This window comes from Saccopteryx bilineata, chromosome 2 (genome assembly GCF_036850765.1).
Source record: "Saccopteryx bilineata isolate mSacBil1 chromosome 2, mSacBil1_pri_phased_curated, whole genome shotgun sequence".
Lineage (NCBI taxonomy): Eukaryota > Metazoa > Chordata > Mammalia > Chiroptera > Emballonuridae > Saccopteryx > Saccopteryx bilineata.
In genome coordinates this window covers 9,734,531-9,748,726 of record NC_089491.1, presented here as the reverse complement: position 1 = coordinate 9,748,726, position 14,196 = coordinate 9,734,531, and the positions used below count along the sequence as shown (strand labels likewise).

Genomic DNA, 14,196 nt, shown 5'->3' with positions numbered 1-14,196 from the left:
TTGAACCTGCAACCTTGGCATAAGTGGGATGATGCTCTAACCAACTGGACTACCTGGCCAGGGCCTATAGAATTATTTATTTGGGGGAAAAAAGATTTCTTACTTGAAAATAAAATAATTATTTACTGTTCTTATATCTTTTCACAAATAATATAGAAATAACCTTCCTCTTTCCTCAAAATGCTTTTATGTGAAGTTTTTGACAGAATTGAAAATCAGATAGTGTAAGTGCTTGATGATTCTAGCTTGTCTGGAAAATTCACCTATTAGTGTAGGGTCAATGGCGATTAGGGTAATGTTTCTTTTGAAAATATTTCCATGGTTATGAATGCTATAAAAACATAATAGTAATATCAGTAAGAAGTATTTAGACAGTTCAGCTGATTGTGTGAAGACCTTATTGAGAAGACTAAATTGCTCTGTCCTTCATTTATGGGCATAATTTTTAACCTAACAAAATTATGCATTATATAAATGAATGCATTTGAATGAGGTATTGCTAGAAATTCAAAAGTAAAGAATTCTATAGGATATATGGAATTTTTACATAATTTAATTTTGATATATTTTAAGCACATAGCTATTCATGTTTCCTCCTGTCAAATTTAATACATGTTAACATTTTACTGTGTCGGCTTTAGACATGTATTTTAAAAAGAAAACCCATATATGATTGAAGATTCCTCATTCCTTCAGCTCACTACTCTTTTTACCTACACAAAAGTAGTGCTTATCTTATAGTTGGTGCATATGCTTCTTTGAATTTGTAAAAAATTTGCTGCCTATATAAACATAATGTATATATATTGTTTTATAGTTTGTTCTTTTCCTTCATTACTGCTTTCAGTATTAATTTTAATACCTGTGGATCAATTTAATTCATTTTAACTTTTTGTAGTATTCCATTTTGAACATGAACTTCACATTCATGTCATGATTGATGAATGCTTAAATTGTTTCCTTCCAAAGTTTTGCTATTATAAATGTGCTTGTATACATATTCTTTTTCACATGCAAGAATTTCTCTGAAGTGTATAAATAGAAATGTTATGTTATAGAGTATGCGTGTATTCAACTTTACTTGATATTGCTAAGTTGTTTTCCAAGTGATTATACTGATTTACATTGCGACCAGCAGTAAGACTGTGTGATACATAACTTTGTTCTGGAACTAGGCACTTATTTTTCAGTATTAGGCATTAAATTCTTTTAGGATGTTAATTTACTATGTCTTTATGTGTTGGATATAGATGCCAATAGTTTAATTTGGACTTTTGTTGGATATAATAATTTGTATTTTGTACTAGTTTGTTATCTGGAGGATTTATTTTGAGTTATTAGTAAACTGACAAGATAAATACAAAAGTCATTTAGTTAAATATAGTTGCTTCCATATTTTCACTAATCATTTTGTTTTTGACCTGCCAGATGTGGTGTGTGTGTGTGTGTGTGTGTGTACATATACATACATATACATATTATATATATATATAATTGTACTACCTAGACAAATTTTTCATATTTCAGAGTAATTAATGGTTTATGTAGAAATCGTTGAACTATTTTTTTATTTGTTGAACATAATTCATTAGGAAGAAAAACCATTATATTTAGGATAAGACCAAAATTAAGGTGTTTGTGTCAATATTCACGACACAGTAAAGGTTTGTCATAACAGAACCCTATAAAAGGGGAGATGGGACTAAATACAGCTCTTTTGCTACTCTTTAATGCAGTGATTTTCAACCTGGATGCTCTAAGAAATTTTAAAACATGCAGTAACGGACTGTTTAGTCAGGGGCACTGACCTCTTTTCCCTTAGATTGTCAAATAAAAAAAAAAAAAAGACAACAGCCAACACAACAATAGCCATCTGGTGTGAATGCCCTGTCTTGAATCATTAATATATAAGTCATAAAATAGTGTTGCATCTTATTGGTCATGTTGCATAATAAGGTTGCATCTGATTGGTTAATTCTTGGTACCAGCAATCCTTCTATACAAGTATAGGCACCTGCTGTTTTTAAAAGTCACTTTGGAGCAAAAAGAATAGATAATTACTATTTTTTTGTAAATCGGTTAAAATTATAGCATTTTTTTGTCATATTGGCAAAAATACATTTTTTGGCATGCTGTAAAATTTTAGTAATTAGTTTATGTGTGTTATGAGATGAAAAGATTGAAAATTGCTGCTGTAATAAAATTTTACTGGTTGATCCTGTAAATTCAAGGTTAGAAACAAATTTGATAATCCCATGCAGAAAAATAAGATTGCTCAGTTATTAAAACTACTCTTGACCTTTCAATTAGCATATCAAGTTCTATCAGACCCAAATATAATGCTGCTTTGGGCTATAGTTAAGCAATTTATTTACAACAGGAAATTGTTAGCCACAAGGTTCTCTCTCAGATTAAAAGTTTTGTAATGTATTTAAAATGTTCAATTTATTAGGAAATCAAAAGGAACATGGAGTTCTAAACATCATTTTGATAGATTTATTTGCCCTTATTTCTATTAAAAGTATTTCAAAACCTTTGATTTGATACTGAAAAATCAGTAACATGAGTCATCTTCTTTGTTCTAGGATAAACAGAACGCATGCTTTCTGCAGTTCCCTTGATCAATGAGAAAATGCCTTGTAGCAAAACCACATGGAGAGAATGTAGCTGTAGGTGATCCCCTGAGAGGTTTTTTGATTGGATCTGGAAGTTTGGTATTGAAAGAAGAGGGAGACAGACAGGTTGTTTGAAAAAATTCCCATTAGACCAAATGCTTATGTTGGAGCTGTGCTATAACATTTTTCATGTAGAAAGTGCAACTTTATCAGTTTTAAAGGTTAAAGGCTATTCAATTGCATGATTATAATAATATATTTCTACTTTAGAATTTTTGTATACATCATATTGTACTTCATTAGCCAGGAGACCAGAAATTTCATTTATTTACGTGCTGCTTGTCAGTCCCCTTTTTCTAGGATTTTATTCTGGAAATACATTATTACAAAATTTATCATTTATCTTAAAGTCATTGCAACTGCAGTACATTTTCTTTAGCTAAATACACTTGTCAAGTTTATAGACAGCAAAAGGAGAGAGATAAGCTTGATGATCTGACTTACAATTATTGTGATATATGTACCATGTTAATGTTGATATTCTTTTCTTAGGAATTCTAATATCATTAGATGAGTAATCTTGACATTTACTTTGCTAATCATGGGCTGCTTAAACTTCATTATATTTAAGTTTGAGCACAATGTAGTTAAAATTCTCATTATATGACATGAATATGTGCTTAATTTTGACTATCTCAGCAGCTTGCTTTGAAGTTTCTCTTGCAGCCGAACTATTAATGATGCCCAATGTTTTGACCTCCCTTTCCTTAAATTTAAAAAACAAAAAACGAAGTAGAAATATTTAGTGTTTTTCTGAAAGAAAGGAAGCAAAATTAATAGTTTTAAGAAGATTCTAATTGAAGAAAGTACTATGATGTTTTAAAAATTGGCTTGGTCCTGGCACTGCTTCATGGCAGTGGAGCCCCAGATGCCTGGCCAAGCATCCCTTACCGACATCTGGAACCAGTTGCAATACATCACTGTCAAAACTGTTTTCTATACGTATCTGCATTTACACATTAGTTACCCACGCAGCACTCATCAAAAAAGCTGAACAATCTTGACATGGTGTCCCTTGTGGAACTGCAAAGGTGAACCGAAGTTGGGAGGCAGTGTCTCGCGTCACTGTCTGCTGAGCTCTTACAACAGGAAGCCTGATTAAAAGTGAAAGGAAAAATTTATCAGTTGCCTTGGCTCTGTAGACTTCAGTATAATTTTTTATTTACAAAGAGATTTTTTGTATTATGTAAAGCATATGCATTATGAGCACCAAAATGATTTTTTTACAAAAGAGAAAAATATTTGTAGCTTTTTGTGGAAAAAAGGTTGCCTTTTGTATTTCTTAGATTTTCTACTAGCTAGATAATTTCTTTTATGTATCATTTTAGGGAAAATTTAAATTTAAAAATAGAATCGTGAATTATAGAAAAATATTGATAAGACTATGTCACTTAAACTTAATTGGAGAGTAGTATAAAATTTGAAACAGTTGACCTTTACTATTATATTGAAGTAATGTTTTTGCTCATTAATTTTTTAAAAAGCTGATTAATAGAAAAGTGCTTATTTATAGATGTTTTGTATTGTGTATTTATTTGTTTTTGAAGAAGAAATAAGAATTTTAACAAAAAGAAACATTGTCTTTAGCTAAAGAACTATTCAGAAGTCTTTGCTATCACATCCTGTATAATAATTGTACTACTAATAGTAACGATGACAATGGCAAACATTTTATGTACTAGAAACATTCTATATGTTTTATATGGGTTATCTCATTCAAATTTAATAAATGGGGATATTTATTCTTCCCCTATTTAATGGAAGTTAGTTACTCGCCCAAATTCACACAATTGATAAGTGGTAGAACTAGGATTCAGTTCCTAGCAGCCTGTTTGTAGAGCTCATACTGTTTTTTATTCTTTGGTTTGAATGTTTTACTTTATAAAAATTTTCAATCATATAAAAGTGGAGAATACAGTGAATTCTTAAATAACCATCAACCAGATTTAACCACTGTTAGTGTTTTGGACTTGTTTTGTGTGTTCTCCCACAGCCTTTTTCCTGCTATAATATTTCAAAGCAAAGTCCAGACTCCATATTATATCATCCCTAAATACTTAAGTTTACCTAATGGTTTCTGCCTTACATAAACCCACAGTACCAGTATCACACCTCACAAAATGAATAAGTTCTTCAGTTAACAAGATTTTATTTTAATATCATCTAATATCTATTCAAATTTCTTGATCGTCTAACATATATATGTCTTTTTACAGTTGAGTTGCTTGAATTAGTATTAAAAAATGCCCATTCATTGTATTTAATTATGACTCTTAATTACCTTTGACACTAGAACAGGCACTCTCAACCCCTAACTCCCTCATCGGCTACCAGTGCTTTCCCACATACTATTGACTCCCTGAAGAAACCAGAATGGTTATCCTGGAGGATGCCTCACATTCTGGACTTTGTTGATTACTTCCTTGTGGCATTATTTCATTTATGCCTGTATTCTCTGACTTTCCTCTAGACTGGAAATTAGACCTAAAGCTTGATTAGATTCATATTGTATCATGTCTGACATAAAGTTTGGTTTTGTTTTACTTTTTGTAATGCTAAGATTGATTTCAGTAGTGCCAGCTTGATCCTTTCATTGTCAAGTTCCTCATTCATCATCCATTACCTAATGGTTTTACCATCCATGGATAATCAGTGCTTGAATTATTGAATTTCTTGGGTTGAAAATGGTAGTTCCCAATTATGTTATTTCTTCATTTATTAGACAAAACTCTTTAGAAGAGCTTTGTTTGATTCACTAGGGCAGTTTGATTATTCTGAAATACAGTTCACACTGGAAAGGTAATATAAAATGCTTAATTCTTTAAGTATCAATTTTCAGAGTAATGAGGTAGTACCTTAGCATTCTTCAGTGGTGTATAAGTTTTTATTTCTCCCTTCCCCTCCCCTCCCCTCCCCTCCCCTCCCCTCCCCTCCCCTCCCCTCCCCTCCCCTCCCCTCCCCTCCCCTCCCCTCCCCTCCCCTCCCCTCCCCTCCCCTCCCCTCCCCTCCCCTCCCCTCCCCTCCCCTCCCCTCCCTCATTCTTTTTCTTTCTTTCTCTGTCTCTCTCTTTCTTTTCCTAGTAGTTATTATATAATCTTGGTTTTTTGTATGTGCAGTGTGTTTTAATCAGTTGCAGACATTATACTTTTTTTTTTTTTTTTTTTTACAGAGACATAGAGTCAAAGAGAGGGACAGACAGGAATGGAGAGAGATGAGAAGCATCAATCATCAGTTTTTCTTTGCGACACCTTAGTTGTTCATTGATTGCTTTTTCATATGTACCTTGACCGCTGGCCTTCAGCAGACTGAGTAACCCTTGCTCGAGCCAGTGAGCTTGGATCCAAGCTGGTGAGCTTTGCTCAAACCAGATGAGCCCACACAAGCTGGCAACCTCGGGATCTCGAACCTAGGTCCTCTGCATCCCAGTCCGACGCTCTATCCACTGCGCCACCGCCTGGTCAGGCGCAGACATTATACTTTTTTTTTTGTATTTTCTGAAGTTGGAAATGGGAAGGCAGTCAGACAGACTCCCGCATGTGCCCAATCGGGATCCACCCGGCGCGCCCACCAGGGGGCGATGCTCTGCCCATCTGGGGCATCACTCTGTTGCAACCAGAGCCATTCCAGCGCCTGAGGCAGAGGCTACAGAGCCATCCTCAGTGCCCAGGCCAACTTTGCTCCAATGGAGCCTTGGCTGCGGGAGGGGAAGAGAGAGACAGAGAAGAAGGAGAGGGGGAGGGGTGGAGAAGCAGATGGGCGCTTCTCCTGTGTGCCCTGGCCGGGAATCGAACCCGGGACTCCTGCACGCCAGGCCGATGCTCTACCACTGAGCCAACCGGCCAGGGCCAACATTATACTTTTTGATGCTGAAATTGTCCCACATTTGTCCACTGGATCTCCTTCTAGTTGGCTCCTGTGTCCTTTTGACAAGACTCCATTATTAGCTTTTATGGCTTTTTACTTTTTGGCACAACAAAATATGCCAGGCTCATCTTGTATATTACTAGTATTAGACATAGAATTTGCCATTTCTCCAAAGGGAAATGGTTCTTTTTATTGAGGAATGCCATATAAAGATCACAATATGGGTACTTAATGTTATTGGGTTATTTGCATTTAGGAAGAGAGAGAGAAATGAGTTCACATTGATAATTCCAATTCAAATTTAAGATGACAGGGTTTTTACTTAACATCTTTGATCTTTTTATTTATTTATTAATTTTAATGGGGTAACATTGATAAATCAGGGTACATATGTTCAAAGAAAACATCTCCAGGTTATTTTGATATTTGATTATGTTGCATACCCATCATCCAAAGTCAAATTGTCTTCTGTCACAAAAATATGGAACACTTCACGAATTTGTGTGTCATCCTTGTGCAGGGGCCATGCTAATCTTCTCTGTATCGTTCCAATTTTAGTATATGTGCTGCTGAAGCGAGCACAACATCTTTGATCTTATACTTCTACCTCCTTTCTTTATGTTAAAAATTGGATTCCTAACCAAAGTAATGTAATTACTCATTTTCTTTGTTTTATATTACATATATAATGGTTTCAAAATAACATCAGACTATCTATTGAATGAAGTTAAAGTTTTTGTAGTTTTTTTGGGGGGGAGGGCCCTCAGATTATATCTTCCCGTGGATGTATAAACTACTGTGTTCTGAGGTCAGATTAACAGACAGTTATGTCATTGTTGAGTCTTTAGTTTTTAAGATTGTTTTCTGCTATGACTTGGAGCCTGTGTAACTCCTTCAAGTTTCAGTAATTAGTCTCTGTTTCTTGCCTAGGATCCCACATAATGTTGGTTCCTTTCTATTTTGGGGTGATTTTTGTTGGTGAGTTCTGGGTTCCATGACTATCCCTTTTGTATTTCTCTTTGCCATGCCATCACAATTTGCTGCTATTAAACGTGGGGTTTTATTTTTGCCACCTATCTGTATTCTAGAATTTGGGAGATTCCTTGTCACCTTCTTTTGTAGAAGACATGTATGGGCTTATTCATTCCCGATTGCTCTGTCTAGTTATGATGATGAAATGTGGTGAGACTTAAGATGTATCCTGCTATGTTATTTCTGAAAGTTGCAGTGTTTGCGTAATCTTAACCCCTACTGTATGGTATTGCTGCTGTGATGCTCTAGTGTAGCATGCAACTTGGCTTAAGAAAGATTTCTTTTGAGCTTTATGCTTCATTGCTAGTTATTGGGGAATGATTAGGAGGAAGAGCAAAAAGGGGGAAGAAATTAGTATCTACAGCAGTAAGCCAAGAATATGCTGATAATGAGAAATATATTACATTTTCTTGCTGAATCCTCTAATGCCACCATAAATTTGTATTACCCTAATTTTTATACATTAGAAAACTCAGAATTAGCAAAGTTAAGTAACTTGCCTAAGGTTACATGACCAGGTGACAACGCTGGATTCTAACTGAGGGATATCTGGTTCCAAAGCCCGTGTCTTTCTTATTTACACTGTATTTACTTTCTAGGTACTTTCTGTAACGTGGCTCTCAAAGGCAGCTTGCTGAGTACCTTAAATCAAAAAGTTTTAGGCTGGGTGTGTAAAACACAAATCAACCTTGTTTTAACTCAGGTTAATGCTCTTAAATCATTTGTGCTGATTATAAGATATGTAAAGGGTCTTAAATTATTTTAAGACAGTAGCCTAAAAGGTTGAGGATGATATTTAAAAGATGTTTTGTCTTTTATTCTTTATTAAAGGTGAAGGAATTAGAGCATATGTTACCATAAAACATATTTGACTTCTAGATTCCTAGGAAAGTGCCAGAATGGTATTGCATAACAGAATGCAGTCCTGCCCTGCCACTATCTAAACTTCTCATCAGTGTTATAACTCCCAACTGAAAACTGGCTTTTGATGTTTTCTCCTATCTCAGCAAGATGCCAAGAAGCAGCGTCAGGCCTGCAGAGTGATGATGTGTGGAGATCTGGTTCTACGTTTGCTACAGATGTGGTTTATAAAGAGAGCTTTGGATCAAAGAAAATAAGGGAAATGTTTTACAGTGCTAGATCAGCCTCTGTTTTTGGAAAAGAAAAGAAAAATTAAATTATCTGTAAATATATTATTTTTTCAGGAAATAGAATGTTTTAGCATTTCAAGAAAGGAATTTAAAATATTTTTGAGTTTATTTAAATTGAATTTATTGGGGTGCCATTTGTTAATAAAATTATATAGGTTTCAGGTGTACAATTCTAGAATACACTGTATTACTGTGTTGTATGTTCACCACCCTAAGTCAAGTCTCCTTCCATCCCTGTTTATCTCCTTATCCTCTTCTACTTCCCCACCTCCCTTTCCCTCTTGTAGTCACCATAGTGTTGTCTATGTCTGTGAGCTTTTTTTCTTTGCTTAATCCATTCACCAAGAAAGGGATTTTGTTTCTTCTCTTTCTCCCTCCAGTTTTTTCTTTCCATTTTGATGCATCAGTTCCAGCAAATAGTAGTGATGTCTCCATTCCTTGGGTGTCAAGCATCAGAATACAGTTTTTATTTTGTCCAGCTCTATTGAGATATAATTTACATACTGTACAATTCACTCACTTAAAGTGGGCAGTTCAGTTTATCTTTAACATACTATATTTCCCCATGTATAAGACTCACCTTTTAAAAAAATTTGGGGTCTAAAACTGGGTACGTTTTATACAGTGGTTATAACGAGTCTTTTTACTTACATTTCCCGCTTTTTCATGCTTGTTTTTTTGCTAATTGCTGTAGACTTTTTACTTGCATTTCCCGCTTTCTTGTGCTCGTTGTCTTTGCGCTCATTGTTTCACACTTGTTACTGGTATACTATGGTAGGTTATGTTTTGCCATGTTCTGCCCAGAAATGGCTCAGAAAACTTTTTGTACAGTGCTTATTTCAAGTTAAAAGTGATCCAGTTTTCAAAAGTGAATGGAAATCATGCTGCTGAAGGTAAGTTTGGTCCTCCTTCAACTGAGAAATCAACCCAATCTTCTTCTATGGGAAGAAGAAACCCTACTGAAAACGGCACGGCAGAAGAAGGCCATGAGAGGCAAGTCAGCAAAATGGCCTGATTTAGAGAGGAAACTGAAGATATGGATTGAAGTGCAAAGGGCCATTGGAGTTCCTGTGTCCACAAAGGTGGCTCAGCATGAGGCAAGAAGAATTGCTGATGAAAAAGAAGTTACTGATTTCAAAGGAGGACACAATTGGTGCTTCAGGTTCATGAAACAAAATGGACTAAGCGTGTGTACACCCACCAGACTTGCCCAAAAGATGCCTGAAAGCTATGAGCAGAAGGTCCTTGAATTTCATTGTTTTGTCATTCAATGTTGGAAGACACATCAGTTTGAGTTGGGACAGATTGCAAATATGGATGAAGCCCCCCTTCAATTTGATGTTCCAAGTAACAGAACTGTTGATAAGAAGTGGGTGAAAACTGTAACTGTGAAGAGAAGTGGATATGAAAAGAGCCATTATACAGTTGTTCTAGCTTGTTGTGCCAATGGGACCAAGCTGCCTCCTATGCTGATTTTCAAAGCAAAACAATGCCAAAAGAAGACATTCCTCAAGGAGTGATTGTCCACGTTCATGACAAGGGTTGAATGGATCAGGATGGGATGAAGATCTGGTTTGAGAAAATTTGGAGAAGGAGACTAGGTGGGCTCTTATGTAAACTTGCCCGATTGGTACTTTATCAGTTCAGGGCACACAGAACAAAAAACACAAAGAAGATTGCTGCAGACCTAAAAACAAAACTTGCCATCATACCTGGAGGCTTGACATCCCAGCTCCAACCACTTGATGTCAGCATTAACAAACCCTTCAAAGCTGCCATGAGAGACGAATGGAACCAGTGGATGAAGTCTTCTGGGGACAATTTGACATCAGCAGGAAGAGTGAAGAAACCAACTATAGGAGAACTTTGTACCTGGGTGAAAAAAATCCTGGGATAATATCAAGATTGAGATCATTGTCAAGTCATTTAAGAATTGTGGCATTTCAAATGCCATAGATGGAACTGAGAAAGAGGCAATATATGAAGACAGTGATTCGTCATCAGACACAGACGAGGACAAGCTAATGGATGGGAGTTTTGACAGTGATGAGTTGTATGGATTTTATAATGAATAAAACTTGAGTTCAATAACTTTATGTAATCCTTTTTTTTTTTCAAATTTCAGGCCCCCAAATTAAGGTGTATCTTATACATGGGGAAATACGGTAGTTTCAGAATTGTGCAACCATAACAATAATAATTTTAGCACATTTTCATCACCTCCCAAAAAAAGGCTCATACCCATTTCCAAGGTTTGCCTATCTTGACATTTCGAATCAGTGGAATATGTGGTCTTTTATGATTTGCTTAACATTTTTTTTCTTTAATGTTACAGCATGTGTCAATATTTTATTTCTTTTTATTGCAACATAATTTTTCATTGAGTGGATTTTTTATTTACCCATTCATTAGTTGATGGATAGTCGGTTGTTTCACTTTTGGGGTATTATGAATTACGCTGCCATGAACATTTGTGTACAAGTTTTAGTGTAGACCTATACTTTCATTTTTCTTGGGTGTACACATTTATATTTTGAATACACCTTGGAGTGGAATTGCTGTGTCATTTGGTAATTCTGTGTTTAATTTTTGAGGAACTCATAGACCTTTTTTCCAAAGTGGTTGTACCATTTTATATTCCCATCTGCACTATATGAGGGTCCTAATGTCAGTTTAATTTTTAACAGTGTCGTCATTCAGATAAATACTGCTTGCTTTCTCTAGCCAGAGATACTCCTAGGTGTTGAAAATATAGCAATGAAAATGAATGACAAATATTGCTGCCCACAAAGACCATATAATTAAGTGCAGAGAGACAGACATAAGTCAATAAATAGAATAATTTCAGAGCATGATAAATGTTATGAAGGATTATCCTGGGGTATGAGGAAACTTTAGAAAGAATAGTTTGGGAAAGTTTCTATGAGAGAAGAACATTTTATCAACTGAGACTCAGAAATGTAGCTGAAGAAGGGAACAAGGAAGGCAGAAACTCCTTGAGTGTCACCTTTCAACAGATTTTTAGAGCGGTAATACTGATGTGATAGTGGCTAAGACTTACAATGGACCAAATTGTTTTTACTTTTTTGTGTGTGTGTGAATTATTTATATCTTTTGCCTTTTTTTTATTAGTTTTTTTTATTACTAAGTTATAGCAATTCTGTGTATTTTGGATTCTAATCCAGTAAAACATAGACAAAAAATATGAAAAGACAATTAACAGAAAAGGCAATACAATAATTCTTAAACATGCAAGCAGCATTGCTCAACCTTACTCAAAATAAGATAAAGAATAACAAGATGTTTGTATTCAGGAATAGGAGAAAGACATAAAACTGTTGTACTTTTTATATAATTGAACTATGCGACCTTCTATTAAAAATCTTAAAATGAAAATATGCTTTAAAGGGATTGAGATGATAATAATTAAGATTAATAAAGGGCCGTTTTGAACTCTTCTGCAGTTAATTTTTCCAAATAGTAGAAGTCTCAAGAATGTTCCTCGTGTTCGTTTTGTTAAGGTTTTCAGAAGGGCAGCAGGGAAAGGATGCATTGTCAGTTGGTTCTTCTCTACTGAAATGGAAGGTGGAAACATTCTGAGAGCAGAGCCACTGGCATGTATTTGGCACCCTGAGGAAAAAAAAAGATTCCGTTATCCTTTCTTCCTTTTTCTTTCCTTTATTTTACAAGAACACTTTGGATAATAGTTTCTTTCTTGCTCTGAGAATTTTAAAGAAACTTCTGCAATCCACATGAACAGTTGCTGCACTGAGCTACAAACTGCTTCCCATTTGTAGTGCTCAACTTGCAGCTCCTTCGAATCATCAGAAGCTCCAGATACATTTTGGTAGACTAGAGGATTCGAGCTACAGGAAGGAATAGGAGTAAAAACTTTGCAGAATATGAAAAATCTACTAAATCACATTCTTAGGATTATGTATGAACAAGTTATCTACATAAATAATATTGTCTGTTGTTAGCTACTATTGCTACTTGCTGTTCTTTGCTCCCTATGAGATTAAATTGGACTCTGCCAGTGTCAAATAACAAAAGTACATATACCTAACCCTAGCTCTTTGTACTAAATTACAAAATGTTTGGAGAAAACAAAGGGCAGGAATGATGGCTGTCACTGTATCATGTAGGGTAGAAATGTGTGGTACTAATCTAAGAAGGTTTTATGAAATTGAGAGACTAAGGTAGAATTTTAAAGGTGAAAAGGATTTTTTTGGGGGGCGGGGAGTGTTAAAATTTTTAGGGAAGTAACATCTAAGGATGACAAATTTTTGCCAAGGCAAGAGAAACAGTGAAGGCAGCAAGGTAAGATGGAGCTTTTTGGTGGAGCTTAATACTCATGTGAGAGGAATGAATGGTCCATACTATGAGTTTTGGAGTCATACAGTGGATTTGGGTCCCAATTTTGTACTTTTCAACCAGGTTGCCTTGAAGAAGTAACTTTTTAAATTTCTAAAATGGAGATAATTAATAGTGCTTAACCTCAGCAAGTACTTGTGAGGATTAAATGAAAACATGTATGAAAGTGTATGGTCACGTGCCTTGCACACAGTAGGTCCTCAGTTAGATGTATGTTACTACTATTAATAATAATTTTGGGATGAGAACCAAGTGAGTCTCATTCGTTGTAGGTTTGAAGAATCAAGAGGAAACATATATAAAGAGAAATGTATTTATTCAAAATAACTGTCACTTGTACAAGTCTATATAGATTGAGGAAATTAGTGTCCTTTTTTGTGATAATTCAGTTGGAATGAGGTTCAAAAGAAAGAGGAAGGATAAAAAAATAACCTTGTAATAAAAATACTCTCTTTGTCTTTCACCCCCTAACATATGTAACCTACTTCACATTTACCTTCATTGAAATTGGATCTGAGCCTGACCTCTGGTGGCGCAGTGGGTAAAGTGTCGACCTGGAATGCTGAGGTCGTTGGTTCAAAACCCTGGTCTTGCCCAGTCAAGGCACATATGGGAGTTGATGCTTCCTGCTCCTCCCCCCTTCTCTCTCTCTCTCTCTCTCTCTCTCTCTCTTTCTCTCTCTCCTCAAACATGAATAAATAAATCAAAATAATTTAAAAAATTGGATCTGATAATGAGATATACTAGATGCTCAATAAATGCTAATTTTATGCATATAATTCTTTTTTTTTTTTTTTGTATTTTTCCGAAGCTGGAAACTGGGAGAGACAGTCAGACAGACGCCCGCATGCGCCCCACGGGGATCCACCCAGCACGCTCACCAGGGGGCGACGCTCTGCCCCTCCGGGGCGTCGCTCCTTTGCGACCAGAGCCACGCTAGCGCCTGGGGCAGAGGTCAAGGAGCCATCCCCAGTGCCCGGGCCATCTTTGCTCCAATGGAGCCTCACTGCGGGAGGGGAAGAGAGAGACAGAGAGGAAGGACAGGGGGAGGGGTGGAGAAGCAGATGGGTGCTTCTCCTGTGTGCCCTGGCCGGGAATCG

The 14,196-nt window shown here is 35.9% G+C and overlaps 1 protein-coding gene and 1 non-coding gene across 3 annotated transcripts in view; one reads left to right on the top strand and one right to left on the bottom strand.

Moving 5' to 3' along the window:
* The window catches only part of PBX3 (PBX homeobox 3), a 221,505-nt gene that overhangs the window by 71,539 nt on the left and 135,770 nt on the right, over nt 1-14,196 (top strand). The window lies entirely within an intron of this gene.
* On the bottom strand, nt 7,015-7,121 carry LOC136327836 (U6 spliceosomal RNA). Its single transcript, XR_010729897.1, has one exon. It is a non-coding gene; the product is annotated as a U6 spliceosomal RNA (small nuclear RNA).